The 16,751-nt window shown below is 34.7% G+C and overlaps 1 long non-coding RNA gene across 3 annotated transcripts in view; it reads left to right on the top strand.

Annotated features, from left to right (window-relative positions):
* The window catches only part of LOC106507803, a 617,638-nt gene that overhangs the window by 472,385 nt on the left and 128,502 nt on the right, over positions 1–16,751 (top strand). For all 3 annotated transcript variants that reach the window (XR_002346466.1, XR_002346465.1, XR_002346467.1), the window contains exon 4: positions 9,914–9,991. This is a non-coding gene — a long non-coding RNA (uncharacterized LOC106507803). The remainder of the gene's footprint in view (positions 1–9,913; positions 9,992–16,751) is intronic.

The following is a 16,751-nucleotide window of genomic DNA, read 5'->3' as shown; positions in this document are numbered from 1 at the left end:
GATCTTTTTTTAAATCTTCTCTCTCTGCCTCATCACTGATTATGATCTGAGTGAATTACCATGGTTCTACATCAGCAGTGAAGATACTTTTGGGCTCTGGTTATGCCTCCTCTTTTTGAACCTCAGCCTTTGGATGGAAAATTCTCTATTATGATTTGTTTATCTAGTTAGACTTTGATTGAAACAAGGGGCAAAGGGGAAGCAGGAATACTGTCAGACTAATCGAATCATCTAGGCAAGAAAAGAACCAGTTGAACAAGTTTCTATAACAGCCATGGACAAAGTAAAATGGTGAGATTTGGGATCTCCTTTGAACTAACAGGGCATGTGAAAGGATTGATCACTGGGGCAGTAAAAGAAAAGAAATTTTTAAAGTCTTTAAGATTTAGTTTGAAAAACTGAATAAAGACAATATCATTGGTAGATCTGGGGAAGACTGAGGAAGGAAGAGATTAGAAGAGAGGGTATATCAATCAAGAGTTCTGTTTGGTAAAAGTTGACATTGAAATGGCCACTTGATATCTAAATGGGAGTTCAAGTTGCAAGTTAAGAAAATAAATCCAGGGCTCAGGAAAGCACTTGAGTTTAGATATATATTAGGTGGATGGGTTGGATTATTGGTATAATAAAGTCATGAAGAGAGATTCTGGGAATTGGCAAAACAGAGAAAAATCAATAGCTGAGGTCTAGGCCCAATTTTTACAAATTAGAGTAATAAAAAGAAACCTTCACAGGAGAATGAAAAGGCACAAGTAGGGAAGCAAGCAGGAGGAAAAAGGAAAGAGTGATATTCCTGGAAGTCAAGTGGAGAAAGCTTTTGTCGGTGTGATATCCATTTGATAAAATGTTTTTGTGCCATTTATATCCTTCTTCCCTTTCTCTCTCTCGATCTCCATATCAATCTCTCTCTCTCAATCTCTCTCCTTTCTTTTTCTTCCTTATTTCTTTCATTGCTCTATTCAGTTACTTAACCAATGTAAACTGAGAGCTTGCCAGGTACACTATGCTAGTTAATTCAGAACTCAGATATAGGAGGCCTTGACTAAGAATTGTTAACAGCAGTCTCTTGGACAGCAGTCAGTTTTCCCAGACTGTCCTTTTAAATGAAGAATGATACAGTTTATTTTTAGAAAACAAAGCATAGCTTAACCTGGAAAACAAACCCATTATCCTACATTTTAGGAAAACAATGAGATTTAAACCTTGCTTCAAACTTTATTTGCATATACCCATACAAAAATATGCGTATATACATAAATATTTTATACTCAACTCTACCATATTTACTCATAACATCTTGCAATGAAAATTTAAAAAAAGTTTTCTCATTCTATAACTTTGTTTTTCTGCTTGGAAATGGAAAATGCAATAGAATATTCTCTAGAGCTCTTTATTTCTTAGTGACAATCCAAGGGTTAAATTAAAGGAGAAATCAACTCCTTATCCTTGGCTCAGAGAAAAGCTAAATGTAGCCTCCGTTTATTTCCATCACATTCTGTTTTGCTCTTTCCTCTTTTAGGACTGAGCATGTAGCCTTCATTTTTCTTATCCACAGCCAAAATGCACCTCAATAGAGGAGATATCCAGAATATGGATTGGATCTAATTCTTAAAATCAAAGATAGGTAAGCTCCAAGGTTAAAATTGGAAAGCTGTGGAAATCCTAAGTGCAAACACCACCTTTCAATCAACTGCAAATCATTTCCTGCTCCCTTGTCTCTGAAATGCAGGATTGCAGCCTCACTGCAATTTTCCTTTCTAAATTAAGAAGCACATTTCAGGTATCTAAGAAGCAGCTGAGTGAAGCAAGGGATTTTAGAACTGGATTCCATTCAACTTTGCTACTAGTTTATTTTATCATTACATTTTCACAAGTAGGGTTCAGAATTTTAGAATTTAATGAAGGTCATTAAAGGGAGAAAAATGGCAGCAAAATGGAACTTGGTGTTTTAGAGTAAAAAAAATGGGAAAAATTGAGAAAGCATAATATGCTATTAAAATTTTACACTTTTAATTTATTTTCCCCAGCATAGTATGAATTGCATGTGCCAAATAAGGTACATTAAAGAGACTGAGCCTGTAAAATAGTTGTATTTAACTATAGAACTTAACTATACAACTTTTTGTATACCCCTTTATTCAAGCTTGTGTTTAAACATTGACAGTCTTAGAACTGGGATTTAAATGCAGGAGAAAGAACCAGTCCCAGTGTTAACCAACTGTTAGCTTATGGGAACAGCCAAGTCTCCTGAATAAAATGCAAATTACACATTTTAGCCTTTTAATAATAATAGATTCTGTTGTGGCTAAATTTATTTCTGAAGTATGTATACCCAGAGTATGCATAATGAAATTTAGGTTTTAGTGACCTCAGACAAAAATGGCTATATTTAGCTAGGTTAAAAAATCAGACAAAGGAATAATCTTTTCCTCCTTAATTCCTTTCATTAGAAGCTATACCTAGCAGAGGCTAAGACCTTTAGTAACACTTTCCATCTGCCCAGTTTGTCTGTATAGTAATGATGTTTGGGACATGATCCCCAATGAAGATCAAAGAGTAAAGAATCAAAAGTAAGATATAATTGAGGGAAGGCAAAGGGGGAAAAAAAGAAACAAACAAACAAAAAATCTAAACGTTTTTTAGATACCTGGAAAAATTAGATAAAGACGTGAATCTTTTTATTATATACATTAGGGAGTTAATGCCATTCTGAGATCACATGGATAAGCCCCATTTAGTCCACCTTGAGCTTTGAAACCAAACTGTATAGTATTAGAGTTATTTGTTCACTACCCTTGGGTTCCACTGGTTTTCATTCATTCATGGTGCCCAAGCACTGGAGAAGAAAATGGACTGTTTTCGGGTGTCTAAGAGGAAAAGGAAATATGTCTGTTAGCACTGAGGGTCATAAGTAGATACAGGCTCTGGAAGACAGACTCTACAAAGGCCCCAAACGATCCCTGAATCCTCATTCACAAATCCTTATGTAATCCTTTGTTTTAAGTTAGGCTGGGTTTGGTTACTGGCTTCTAATGAATTGAATGTAACAGAAGTGATGGGATGCCAATTCAAAGATGACATTTAAAAAGACTGTAGCTCCTGTCTTGGGATCATTCTCTCAGAATCTGTACTCCAGGAGAAACTAGCTGCCATGATGTAGAGAAGGCCACATGGCAAGAAGCTGATAGTTCCAGACTTTAGCTAGCAAAGACCTGAGACCCATAAACATCCATCTGAGTGGACTTCATTGTAGATTCCCCTTCACTTGAGACTGAGATAACTGCAGCCCCAGGTAACACCTTGATTGTAGACTTCTCAGAGATTAAGCCATAAACACCTATCTAAACCACAGCAAGATTCTTGACTCATAGAAATAATAATTTTTGTTTGAATTTGTTAAGCTTGGGGATAATTTGGGGTAAGTTTGGGGTAAATTTTGGAGTGATCTACAGTCAGCAATAGATAATTTAGGTAGTGTCTTTTGGAGTCTCTGCTTAGTTTTCCATCCTACCTTTATTTGATAAAATATGGGATCTATCTTCATTAATCCAAATTTTAAAGATAATTTTTATAATAAAATAAAGATACAGACATTGGTTACCATATAGAGTAGCTCATTAATTTCTTTGGTAGTAATTTTTCAAAATATCTAAGACCACTGTGAAAATAAGAATTTATTTCTGAATTCTGGGTCCTATTTTCTTCCCTCTACATCCATTTAATCCCGCATAGAGAAGTAACTGAATTTAACATATATTTATTTTTAAAAGGATTTGAAATCTATTCATCAGTTTTCTTTATTAACACTTGGAGTTCATGACAAACATATTTTTCCATTAAACTAAGGCAACAATGTGAAATGGGATAGAATGATCTCAAGTAATGATATTAGGATATCTTTAAATAAAATTAACCTCAGTAAATATAGTTATCCTTTCTTTATTTTTCCTTATCTATGCTATTATTTATTCTTAACTTGTGTTGTATGATTTGTCTTAGAGACATTTTTTTACATACTTAAGATGAATATCCTGGTGACTAAAAATCTTAAAATGATAAGAAATAAGAATAATTTTCTAACTTCTCAACTACGTAGATGTAAAATCTTTCCAATGGAAGAGAAGAATTACTCATTAGAGTGGCAAATAATTTTATGTGAAAACAAAGTATTTTATCAGCAGACAAACTAGCCTTTGGCATAATCCTTTGACCACAGGGCACTCTGAATGGGAGGGGAGGGGCACACTACATCAGAATTTGACATCCAGTTGTATAAAGGCTGGATGTTTCCTTCTTATTATTTTTAACTATATAAAATCTTTAGCTAGATTTTATAAGACAAATCTTTAGCTAGACCAACAAAGAGAGAACACTCAAATAAATAATATAAATGTTGAGAAAAGAAGAAAGAAGAGATATTACAACTAGTGCCACAGAGATAAAAAGAATCATAAGAAGCTACTGTAAACAATTATATGCCAACAAACTGGATAACCTAGAAGAAATGGATACATTCCTTGAAATATACAAGCTACCATGGCTGAATCATAAAAAAAGTAGAAAGTCTGAAGAGACCAATTACAAATAAGGAGACTGATTTAGTAATCAAAAATCTCTTAACAAAGATCACAGGACCAGATGGTTTACTGGTGAATTGTACCAAACATTTAAAGAATAATGTATACCGATATTTCTCAAATGCTTCCAAAAAATCGAAGAGGAGGGAACCCTTCCTTACAACCCATTTATGAGGACAGAATTACCCCGACAGAAAAGACAGACAGAGACACCATAGGAAGTAACCCTGATGAATACAGGCATAAAAATTCTCCACAAAATACTATCAAATCTAATTCGACACTATATTAAAAGTATTGTACACCAATACCAAGTGGGATTTGTCCCTGGGATGCAAAGGTGGTTCAACATATGAAAATCAATTAATATTGTACCCCACATTAATAGAATAAAGAATGAAAATCACATGGTCATCTCAATAAATGCAGAAAAAAGTGTTTGATAAGTTTCACCCCTTCATGATAAAATCTCCAAACAAACTAGAAATAGAAAAGTACATCAACATAGTAAAAACCATGTATGATAAGCCCACAGCTAATATAATTCTAAGCAATAAAAAGATAAAAGCTTTTTCTCTAACATAAGGACAGAGGCAAGGATGCCGACTCTTGACACTTCTTTTCCATGTAATACTGGAAATCCTAGCCAGAGAAATTAGGCAAGGAAAAAAATTTAAATTATGCAAATTAGAAAGGAAGAATTAAAATTGTCCCTTTTAGCAGAAGACATGATCTTATATATAGAAAATCCCAGGAGTTCCCATTGTGGTGCAGCGGAAACGAATCCAACTAGGAACCATGAGGTTTGTGGGTTTGATTCCTGGCCTCCTGGCTCAGTGGGTTAAGGATCTGGCATTGCTGTGAGCTGTGGTTTTGGTCGCACACACGGCTCGGATCTGGCATTACTGTGCCTATGGTGTCGGTCAGCAGCTAAAGCTCCAGTTCGACCCCTAGCCTGGCAACCTCCATATGCTGCAGGTGTGGCCCTAAAAAAAAAAAAAAAAAAAAAAAAAAAAAAAAAAAAAAAAGAAAAAAAAAAAGAAAAAGAAAAAAGAAAATCCTAATGATTCCATTAAAAAACCCATTAGAACTAGGAGTTCCCATTATGGCTCACCAGTAACAAACCGGACTAGTATCCATGAGGATTGTGGGTTCGATCCCTGGCTCTGCACAGTGGGTTAAGGATCTGGCAATGCCATGAGCTGTGGTGTAGGATGCAGACATGACTTGGATCCTGCATTGCTGTGACTGTGGCTTAGGCTGGCAGCTGCAGCTCGGATTTGACCTCTAGCCTGGGAATTTTCATATGCTGAGATGCAGCCCTAAAAAGAGGAAAAAAAAAAAACCCTATTAGAACTAATAAACTAATTTAGTGAAATTGCAGGAAGGAAACAAAATCAACACACTAAATTCGCTTGTATATCTGTATACTAAAGACAAATTATCTGAAAAGGAAGTTACAAAAACAACCTCATTTACAGTAGCATCAAAAATAATAAAATACTTAGAAATAAACTAAACAAAGGAAGTAAAAGATTTGTATACTGAACATTAAAAATGTTGATGAAAAAATATAAGAAGAAACAAATAAATAGAAAGGTATTCATGTTTATGGATTGAAAGATTTAATATTGTTAAAATTTCTAAACCACTCAAAGCAATCCATAGATTCAATGCTATTCCCATCAAAATCCCAGTGGGAATTTTTTTGCAGGGAAAAAAAAAAACTCTGTAATTTTTATGGAACTGCAAAAGACCACAAATAGTCAAATTATTTCTGAGATAGAAGAACAAAGCTGGAGGCATCATGCTTATTGCTTTCAAAATATGCTAAAGCTATAGTAATCAAAACTGTATGGTACTGGTCTTAAGATAGACATAGATGAATGGAATAGATTAGCCAGCCCAGCAGCATATCCACAATATGCAGCCAACTGATCTTCAACAAGGATGCCAAGAATACATAATGGGGGAATGATGGTATTTTCAATAAACAGTATTGGGAACATGGATATCCACATGCAAGGAATAAAATTGGACCCTTATTTTAACACTATATGAAATCAACTCAAAATAGATTAAAGATTTAAACATAAGACCTGAAACTGTAAAACTTCTAGAAGGAAACATAGGGGAAAATCTTCATGACCGTAGGTGGAATACTTTATCAGTTATTCAATGTTGTTGTTACTATCAATGGCATTTGTCATATGTTCTGATGTACTAGCTTAGCCATTAGGTTAGATGTGCCTGGATTTGCATTGTCTTTTCTTCCCGATTGATTGTATGATATTGAATAATATAGTTAACCTTTCTAATCCTCTATTTTCTCACCTGTAAAACATAGGGTTATTGTGAGGATTAAAACCAAATTACTACACCTATTTTCTCCATTTTTTTTCATAGTATTTGCCTAAATCACTGTATACTTTTCTTTTTGAGTATTTATTGTCCTCATTTTTCATAAGAATAGTTATTTGTTATTTGTTCATCACTGTTATTACAGAGTCTATAGTATAGGTATAGGTCTGTGACTAGCCTATAGAAGAAACATAATAAGGGGTTATAAATGAATAGATAAATAAGATATAATTAGTATGGTTTTAATACATAAATGTAGGGTATTATTATTAGCATAGAGATTATTAAAAATCCTCTCTAGACCTTGTAAAGAGGTTAACATTATTATTCCCACATTAATGACAAGGAAACAGGCTCAAAGAGGTCACACAGCAATACTTGGTGGAATCAGGACTCAATCTATTCCTAAGTTCATAACCCACACCATATCTAAGGTTCTTTTTTTAAAATTTCATAAGTAAACATCGTTAAAGAATGCCTTAGATCCACTTCCTGAGAGACACAGCCTGAGTCAAGTAATTTGATGCAAGCACTCCTAGAGTGGACTCATAAGAAGCCCATAAGGATATAAATAGAAGCAGGATATGGCACAGCAAGAAGCTAAGTAAAACTGTGTGTTTTCACTGAAGTCTAGATTAAGCCTATCCCACTGGGCACTCTGGAGTGTGAATAGTACCACAGAGTTGTCATGTCTTGTAGTAAGTGTCTTGGGTGCTGCAACTTTAAACCCCATATCAGCTAGTCTGGTTATTTTATGTCCTTCTCTTTAGGGGGGTGCGGAAGTTCTCAGGCATCTTCTAGTGAGATAGGCTCTGCCAGCTAAAGACAATTCTCTGGAGAAGGCTGCCTTTGTACCTCATAATAGTCCACACTCAGCTGACAGGTGATAAATTCATTGGCCAAGTAAAGGGAATATGGGCAAAGCACCAGCAGCCTCTCTTAAAAGGGAGTTGATAAGCCTGAGTCAAATCTTGATTTTTCTACTGTTGCTTATGCATTCATTTCACTCCAGCAGCTTATATCCACATTTCTAGAGCCTTATCAACCTAAGAGAAACCTATATATTAGATTTTCATTTTGGGTAATGGTTAAAATTACTCAATAATAAAGAAACACTGAGAAATTAAGGAAGCTCTGTATCAGTACCACTTCATCCTCAACAGGAGTATTCTGTGGTTGATCCTACTTTTACTTGATGTCACAGTTGCCAGTCTCTGGGCTTATGCATTTCCACTATTATTTTCTGATATATGGCATCCAGAATTTTACCATGTTCTGTACTTTCTTTGCCTCTAATCCATTTTGCTATGAATGTCCACTCATGTCATGGTTCTTCGCTTAATGTTTACCCTGCCATTTTGGATTCTGCTTAGAACTTACCTATTCGTGCTTACATCTTTTTTGGACTGTTTCCTCTGTTAGGAGTTCATATTTCCCTTGTACAATTAAGTAATACATTTACTCTGAGACATTATTCAGTCCTTTGGAGCCTCTTGAACTCTACGCCTGTATTCCTCAAATCCTACAACTAGTAGCTCCCAGTGATGACAGTATTTTTTGTTTCAGAAGTCCAATTATGGTGTCCTCCTTGTGCATAGCACACTAATTTATCATTGTAAATAGCCATAAAATATTTTGAAATGCAGAGCATTTAATTATGCAGAGAAGGGTGATTCTCCAATTTTAACCCCCTTGAAGACTCTTTAGTTGTCCATTGCAACCCCCATAAACATCAATAAGACCACAATCTGAAAATTAGGAAGTGAGAAACCACCTCTTGAGACAGCTGAGGTCTAGGTGAACCACAAGGAAATGCCTTTACCTGAAAGCCATGGTGAAAGGGCAAGGAACTCTGGTGAGCATGATTCTAGTTCATCACGAGCTAGGAGACTATGGATGTCATAAAAATACATCTTTTACTTCCTAATAGCCTCTGAGTGCATTGGTATCACTTATGTTTTAAAAAATTCATGTGTAAACCTGTATTTGGATTTCCTGGTAGAGAATAGTAGCAATAACAATCACAACAAAATATAATGATAATAATGATGATAAAAAAGAAGAAGAAAAAGAAGTAGCAGCAACAGATGTGAATCTTCTCTTAGAATACTTGACCAAAAAAATAAAGAACAAGTAACAAAAGCAACAACAACAATAAATAGTAAATCAACAAAAGACCTATTGTATAGTACAGGGAGCTATATGCAATATTTTGTAATAACCTACAGGGGAAAGTAGTCTGAAAAAATAATATATGATATATTATTATATAATATTATAAGGTATAATAGTTTGAAAAAAGATATGTATTTATGTGTAACTGAATCACTTTGCCGTTCACCTGAAATGAACACAGTACTGTAATTACAGTACTGTAAATCAACTATACTTCAGTATAGAAGTTCCCTAGTGCCCCAGTGGTTAAATGATCCACCATTGTCGCTGCTGTGGTGTGCGTTTGATCCCTGCCCCTGGAACTTCCGTGTGCCAGGGGTGCAACTTAAAAAAAAAGGAAAAAATAAAGAAACTCCAGCATAAAATAAAATTAAAACAATGAATAGTAATAGTAATTGTAATAATAATAAGAAAAAGTAAAAGGAGAAATAATACTAAACAGTAAATCCCACTAAACAGTTTAGTAAATAATACTAAACAGCATAAAATAAAATTAAAACAATGAATAGTAGTAGTAATTGTAATAAGAAGAAGAAGAAGAAGTAAAAGGAGAAGTAATACTAAGCAGTAAATCCCATCCTGACTTTTCTATTGAAATCTTTTAGCCTGAATTGCTAGTGTAATTCTATATGGGAAGAGCTTATTATATGTCAGACTTGTGCTACAAACTGGAGACACATACAAAAAAATTCATGAGACATTTTTCTTGTAATTATCGGGCATAGAGTTTAGTAAGCGGAGGTGAAATGTAAAAATTGCTTGCTAAAAATTGTTACTTTTGATATACTATTTCCCCACAGAGGAACAAGACAAGAAGTATGAAGACAAGAATTCTACATGTGCTGAGTGAAGAAAGTTTTCAGAGTAGGCAATTCAAGGTAAATCTTAAGAAACTTCTTTCTCCCTGTCTCAGTTTTGAATATGCAAAGTAATTAAGGATCATTACTCTTATCCTTCTCTGTTGACTTGAGGGAGAGGACATAGAAATAAATTCTAGAGATGAAGAAAAAGAAGGTAAGGTATATATAGCACTGGGGCCATATGGAGGTGGTGGTGATGTTTGAGGAGATGAACTCAAATATAGAGGCTTGGAACAAAGAGAGAAAATATCATATATTAGAGAAGGTTCCAGAATGATCTCCTTTACTGAAATGTCAGGATTACTACCTGAAAGCAGATAAGTGATGCCTAAAGTTATTATTCCTGAAAACAGAAGGACAGTTAGCACCAAAAATCACAAAATTGTGAATTATTTTTCCTTTTGAAGTTGTCATAAAAATGTATTATTTTGCCTACTGCATATATGAAACCAACCCATTACTGCTTCAGAATAGTATGGGCTTTTTGTAAAGTTGAATGAACATTTTCATTAGACAGATAAAACCCATCATGGAATTTATTATCTGGTGAGGGAGACAATTCAAAATTATACAATACACACTCACACTGATTCATATGTATATGAGTTGTCTTTTGACATATGACTTATGCTTTAACTCATTCAGAATATCTTACTGGAGATACTGCCTTATGCTGGAACTGCTAGATTCTGTGAGGAGTATAAGAATGAATCAGTAGATTCCACTCTGTGGGAAATGTCAGTCCAATTGGAGCAAATAGGGCATATAACTAATGATAATTCAAAATGTAGAAAAGGTAAGTGTCATAAGAATACAGATTATATTATAGGATTCCCAAGGAGAAAGAGATTACATTTTAGTGGGAGAAAGAAATACATTCTTTTGGAGAAATTGACCAACTATCTAAGTCTTGAATGGAGTTCATAGTTTGAATATGTGCACAGGAGTAGGCAGAGTGGAAAGTATGAATAAGGCTGTGTTAATAGTTTGCTAGCACTTCTGGAGCGAAGTACCACAGACCAAGGGGCTTAAACAATAACAGTTTATTTTCTCATAGTTCTGAAGGCTGGAATTCTGAGATAAAAGTGTCAGCAGGTTTGGTTCCTTCTGAGGACCGTGAAGGAAGATAAGATCTGTTCCAGGGCACTGTCCTTGGTTGTAGATGGTTGTCTTCCCTCTGTATATGTCTATGTCTAAATTTTTTCTTCTGTATAAGCTCACAGTCATATTGGATAAGAGTGCACCCTAATGACCTCACTTGATCTTAATTATCTCTGTAGTAACTCTATCTCTAAATATAGTCTCATTTTTAGGTAATGAGTCTAGGACTTCAACATTTATTTTTTGTGAAAAAACATAATACTGCCCATAACAGGCATTGAAGCAAAGAATTGTGGGATATATATAGTGATGGACTTTAGCTTGATTAAAATATAGTTTCATATTGGAGTTCTCCTTGTGGTGAAGTGGGTTAAGCATCTGCAGTGGTTCAATTTGTTGTGGAGGTGTTGGTTAGATCCCCAGAACAGAGGGTTAAAAGATCTGGCATTGCTGCACCTGTGGCATAGGTTGCAGCTGTGGCTTGGATTCAATCCCTGGCCTGGGAACTTAGATATGCAGGCAGCACAGCCATAAAATGTGTGCATATGTATATATATCTATGCATAAACCAACGTAGAAATTAAGTTTGACAAAAAACTAAAGCCAGATTGAATAGATCTTGAATATCAACATAGAAATTTTTAGCTTGATTCTTCAAGCATTAGGGAACCAGAAATGAATCTGATCAGGGAAGTAATATAATAATTACAAAATTATTGAACATTTACAGTGTCCAGACACCATGCTAAGTGTTTTACCTTATCAACTCTGTTATCATCTTGTTTAAATCTTTGCATCAGTACCTTTAACCTGGTTTTATTAATTTTGTTTTACAGAGTGGTAAACTAAGATTAAATAGGTTATAGTTTATGAATATGAGAGCAGGAAAACTTCAAAATCTGGCAACACATCCAGTGTATTTTTAATCTTAGACATTGTATTTTTCATCTCTAAAATTCCAATTTGTGTGTTTTTTTAATGTATCATCAATTTCTCTGGTTCAATTCTGAACATATGGGATAGAGTTATAAGAATTTTTTAATGTCCTCGTCTTTCAATTCTTATATCTGTCAGTTGTGAGTCTGTTTCAAGTGGTTGATTTACCTCTTTATCATGGCTCATACTTTCCCGCTTCTTTGCATGTCTGGTAATCTTTGATTGGATACTAGACATTATAAATTTTACCTTGTGGTGTTCTGGATATATTTTTACAAATATTCTTGATGTTTGCTCTGAGATGCAGTCAAATTACTCAGAAATGGCTTAATTCTTTTTTTGTGTCTTGCTTTTAAAATTTGTTAAGTGAGAGGGGAGCAAGGCTCAGATAGGTGAACTTATTCCCCATTTCTGAGGCAAGACCCTCTCTCCACTTTACTCTTTGCTCCATATATCTTGATATTTTCCAATCTGACTCATAGCAACCAGCACTCTTCTTGCCTGTTATGAACTGGACACCATTACTCTAATCCTTTCCAATGATTCTTTTCCTGGCCTCAGGTAGTTTTCTCAAATATATGTATTGATCAGTGCACTGCTGACTACTCAGGGTACTATCTGCAGAGTTCTGGGTTTCTCTCTATGTATATATCTCTCCTCTCTAGCATCTGTCCTGACAATTCTAGGGACTTTGATCTACTTTAACTCTCAAGTCCATCTCCTCAACTCTGGTTATGCTCTGGGCTCCACCTCAGTGCCTCCTTCTTATGTCATTGCCTGGAAACTATCCAAGACATTAAGGTGGGACATGTAGATCTTACTTCATTTACTTCTAATTTCTCAGAAATCATCACCCTTTATTTTCTGATGCTCACTGTCTTATAAATTGTTGTTTAAATATTTTGCATGGATTTTGTCTTTTCAGGTAGAAAGGTAAATTTGATCATTTCATTAAATCTTGATCTGAAGCAAATATCAACCTAGGTGTTTTAATTCTAAAATAGTGTTTTCCACATAAATTTTAGGATATAGGGTATAAAAGTAGAGTGGAAAATGGAGTTATAAAATTAAAACGTATGTAAGGAAATTGCCAAGGTAAATATGTGTTAGTGTGACAAAGGGTGGAGCAAATAAGGGAGACAGACTTAAATGGTCTCTTCTAGGAGGAATAGGATGAATAGGGCTGTTTCACTACTATTATTGCTAAATAGCATGACTTCTAGGACATTTGGAGTCCCATACTGATCTAAAATTAGTTTTTCAAGGAGGAACCCTTCTTTCCTTCCTTTTTTCTTCATTTTCCTCCCTACCTAAGCACAGGTTGATCTTGTAGCCATGCCATCCTCATCTTCTTTCTTTTCCTTGTAGTGAAAACACCACTGTAATGGGTAGGGGACCTGATATTATTTCAGTTGCCATTTAATGATAATTTCATATCATCACCTTCCTGTTGCTAATGTGCTGAAATGAAGTTAATTATCCCTTCCATATTTACTAGAAGCTCATTTGTGAATATGGTCCCAATTAAGAGTGATATCATAGAAATTTGGTGAGATTTTGTGGAAGAAAGGACTTCATGGACACAGTCCATTCTTGAGGATTGTGTCCATGAAAGAGAATGGAGACACGTACATGTATGACTGAATCACTTTGTTGTACAGCAGAAATTATCACAGCCTTCCCTAAATCAACTGTATTTCAGTAAAACTTTAAAAAAATTAAATTATATTTTACATATGTCAGGGAATCTTGGTTTTTAAAATACAAATTCAGATCTTTATTTTTTTCATTTTTTAAAGTTTACTGAAATATAGTTGATTTACAAGGTCATGATCATTTCTGCTGTACAACAAAGTGATTCATTTATATGTACACACATCCATTCTTTTTCAGATAATTTCCCATGTATGTTATCACAGAATACAGGGAACTCTACCCAAAGTTTGATTTTAGTCATTCTATCTGAATTATCACTTTGAGGAAATACAGTAGTCTCTTAATATCTGTGGGGGATTGGTTCCAGGACCCCTTGTGAATACAAAATTCTCAGATACTCAAGTCCCTTATATAAAATGGCATAGAGTTTGTGTATAATCTACACACACCCTCTCATGTAATTTAAATTTAAATAATCTTTAGATTACTTATAATACCTAATACAATGTTAGCACTATACAAATAGTTGTAAATGCAATGTAAATGCTATGTGAATAATTGCTAGCCCGGGGCAATTTCAAATTTTGCTTTTTGGAAATATTTGGGAAAATGTTTGGAATATTTTCAATTTGTCGTTGGTTGAATCTGTAGATGTGGAACCTGCAGATACAGAGGGCTTGCTATGTGGTAATTTGTATTCTAGTATTTCTGATCTCAATATAAATCTACCCTCAAATCAGCATGTCTACTATATTTCTTATTAGTAATATTTATGATTAAGGTTAGAGACATCTACACAAACCATGGAATGGATTAGCAATGATATCCTGCTGTATAGCACTGGGAACTATGTCTAGTCAGTTATGATGCAGCATGATAATGTGAGAAAAAAAAATGTATACATGTATGTGTAACTGGGTCACCATGCTGTATAGTAGAAAAATAATGTATTGGGGAAATAAAAAAAAAGAAAATAAACGAACAAAAAAAGAAAATATACAACTCAAATCTTACACAAATGATACCGAGAGCTAAGAAATGATCTCTTTCCTGTAGCTTATATATACTAAAATTTCTGGAGGCTAGGTTAATCATGATATGTTGACAAAATATAAGTATCAATATCTAATTTTTTAATTATCAGATTTTAAATATAATATCACAGATAAAGGGGTGCTGTAAGAAAGTCATCCCATATGTACATTTCTAAACAGAAAATAAAGCAAATATACTCTGCTTATGTTTTTACTCCTCTGCTGGTGTTTTCTGTCCTTCTTGAAAATGAATGATTGAATAGAATGGCCTAGACGTAGGGTCCATTTCTCTTTGTGCCTTGGTTAATGTGAAGATCCTACAGCCTGAAGCAATATCTTCTTTAGAAAATAGGGAATTATTTAGAGAGTGCATTCCTCTTGTGATTGCAAGGGAGGATTCCAGGGTTTTGTAAAGGCAAAAATAATGCTTTCAAATCCACACAGATGTCATTCAAAGCCCAATGCTAAGTAGAAAAAAAATTAAGCAGCCACAATTATTAGATCCTAGGCCAAAAGATGCTCTATAAGCTGAAATTTGCATTTTCATTACCTAGTTAATAGTAATTCAAACTAATAAAACACACCACTTAGAAGGATAAAAAAGATAAAAATGATTTTTAAACTTGCTAAATAATAGCTGAGACAGAAGAAAACTGTTAAAATGTTAATATTTTTGTAAAGTTACAATATTGTTAATTCATACTAATTTTGTGAATTAAAAATATTGATTTTATCAACAAACTTTTCAGCCCACAGTTTCATTTCACTTAATCAGATTTTTGAAATGTTCTAACCAACTTGCAAATTTTGATGTGGCTTTGGTGGTTTATACTGTTTCTTTAAAATAATTGCAAGGTTTCCTAGGACCTAAATGTATTGACAAGAACAACGCCAATTTGGCAGATTTGTTTCAAATGGTGAATGTGCTATGGATTTGGGGATTGGGTGTATGCGAAATACATGTTATAGCATTCAGTTACAGATTTGGTGTAGCTGGTCTGCTCACTTCCTTGGTCCTGAAGAAAACCAGGCCAGGTCAGGCAAGAGCAAGGAGCTTTGGCGAAGAATTAGTGGGCACTCTAGCTAGCTCTCTAAGGGGAAAAAAAAAATTGAAGTGAGAAAAGAGGAGTGCTGGGGGATGGGTAGAAGAGAAAAAATCATGTATGAAGGGGAAAATAACTCTCTTCAAAGAAATCATTCTGAAGATTACTAATTTCTCTAAATATTGATGCTTGTGAAAATGAAAGTGCATAATAAATGATTTAAAGGACGTCTGAACTCTCAGGCGCACATTTTTAATATCAGGTGGGAAAAAAAGGTAGACTCTTGAGTGTGAAAAATATTTTTATTAAAAAAATATGATTTGTCCACGAGGCAGGTCTCTTTAAGCTCTCAGAGTTCACTGCACATCCTCAGCAATTTAGTGGGCTATGCTGCAGAATCATCATAAATCAATGAGAGGATGTCTTGAGCCATGGGGAATTAGCTGGCTCACTTATGCATGAGGCGATCCACAACACTTCCACTCGGAAGTCTGGAAACCTTTTATGAGATCATATGTTTGCTTGTTTGAGACACACCTATGTCTATGCAGGGGTAGCTTTGGCTAGATTATGTTGGTTTTCCCTGTATTTTTTCTGCCTGACTGAAGGAAATTCTTTCTAGCCAAATCCTCTCCTGTTTGGGCAGCAACCTCTAAATTAATTCCTAGTTGCCTGTTCCAGGCCCAGTGCTATAGATTACAATTAATATAATCAGCACCAGAACACGTAAGAATTCAAATTCGAGGAAGAGAAGGGAGTGGAGGCGGTCTATTTTTCAAATAATAATCAGAAATTCTCTGATGGAATCCACCAGGGGGCAGCTCCCTTGTGATTTGCTCACAGTATTTGCCTCAGAGCCTGTCGCAACTGTTCCCAAAGACTACATCTGTCTCTATCACATTTCAGTCTAACCCATCAGAAAATCCTGCCTCCATGTACCAGTGGAGGTTCTAAAAAGAAAGTAGATGGGATCTTAGAAGAATGTTAGTATCAAGAAACTGGAAGAAT

Source organism: Sus scrofa, chromosome 8 (assembly GCF_000003025.6).
Source record: "Sus scrofa isolate TJ Tabasco breed Duroc chromosome 8, Sscrofa11.1, whole genome shotgun sequence".
Taxonomy (NCBI): Eukaryota; Metazoa; Chordata; class Mammalia; order Artiodactyla; family Suidae; genus Sus; species Sus scrofa.
This window is presented reverse-complemented; position numbering and strand designations above follow the sequence as displayed.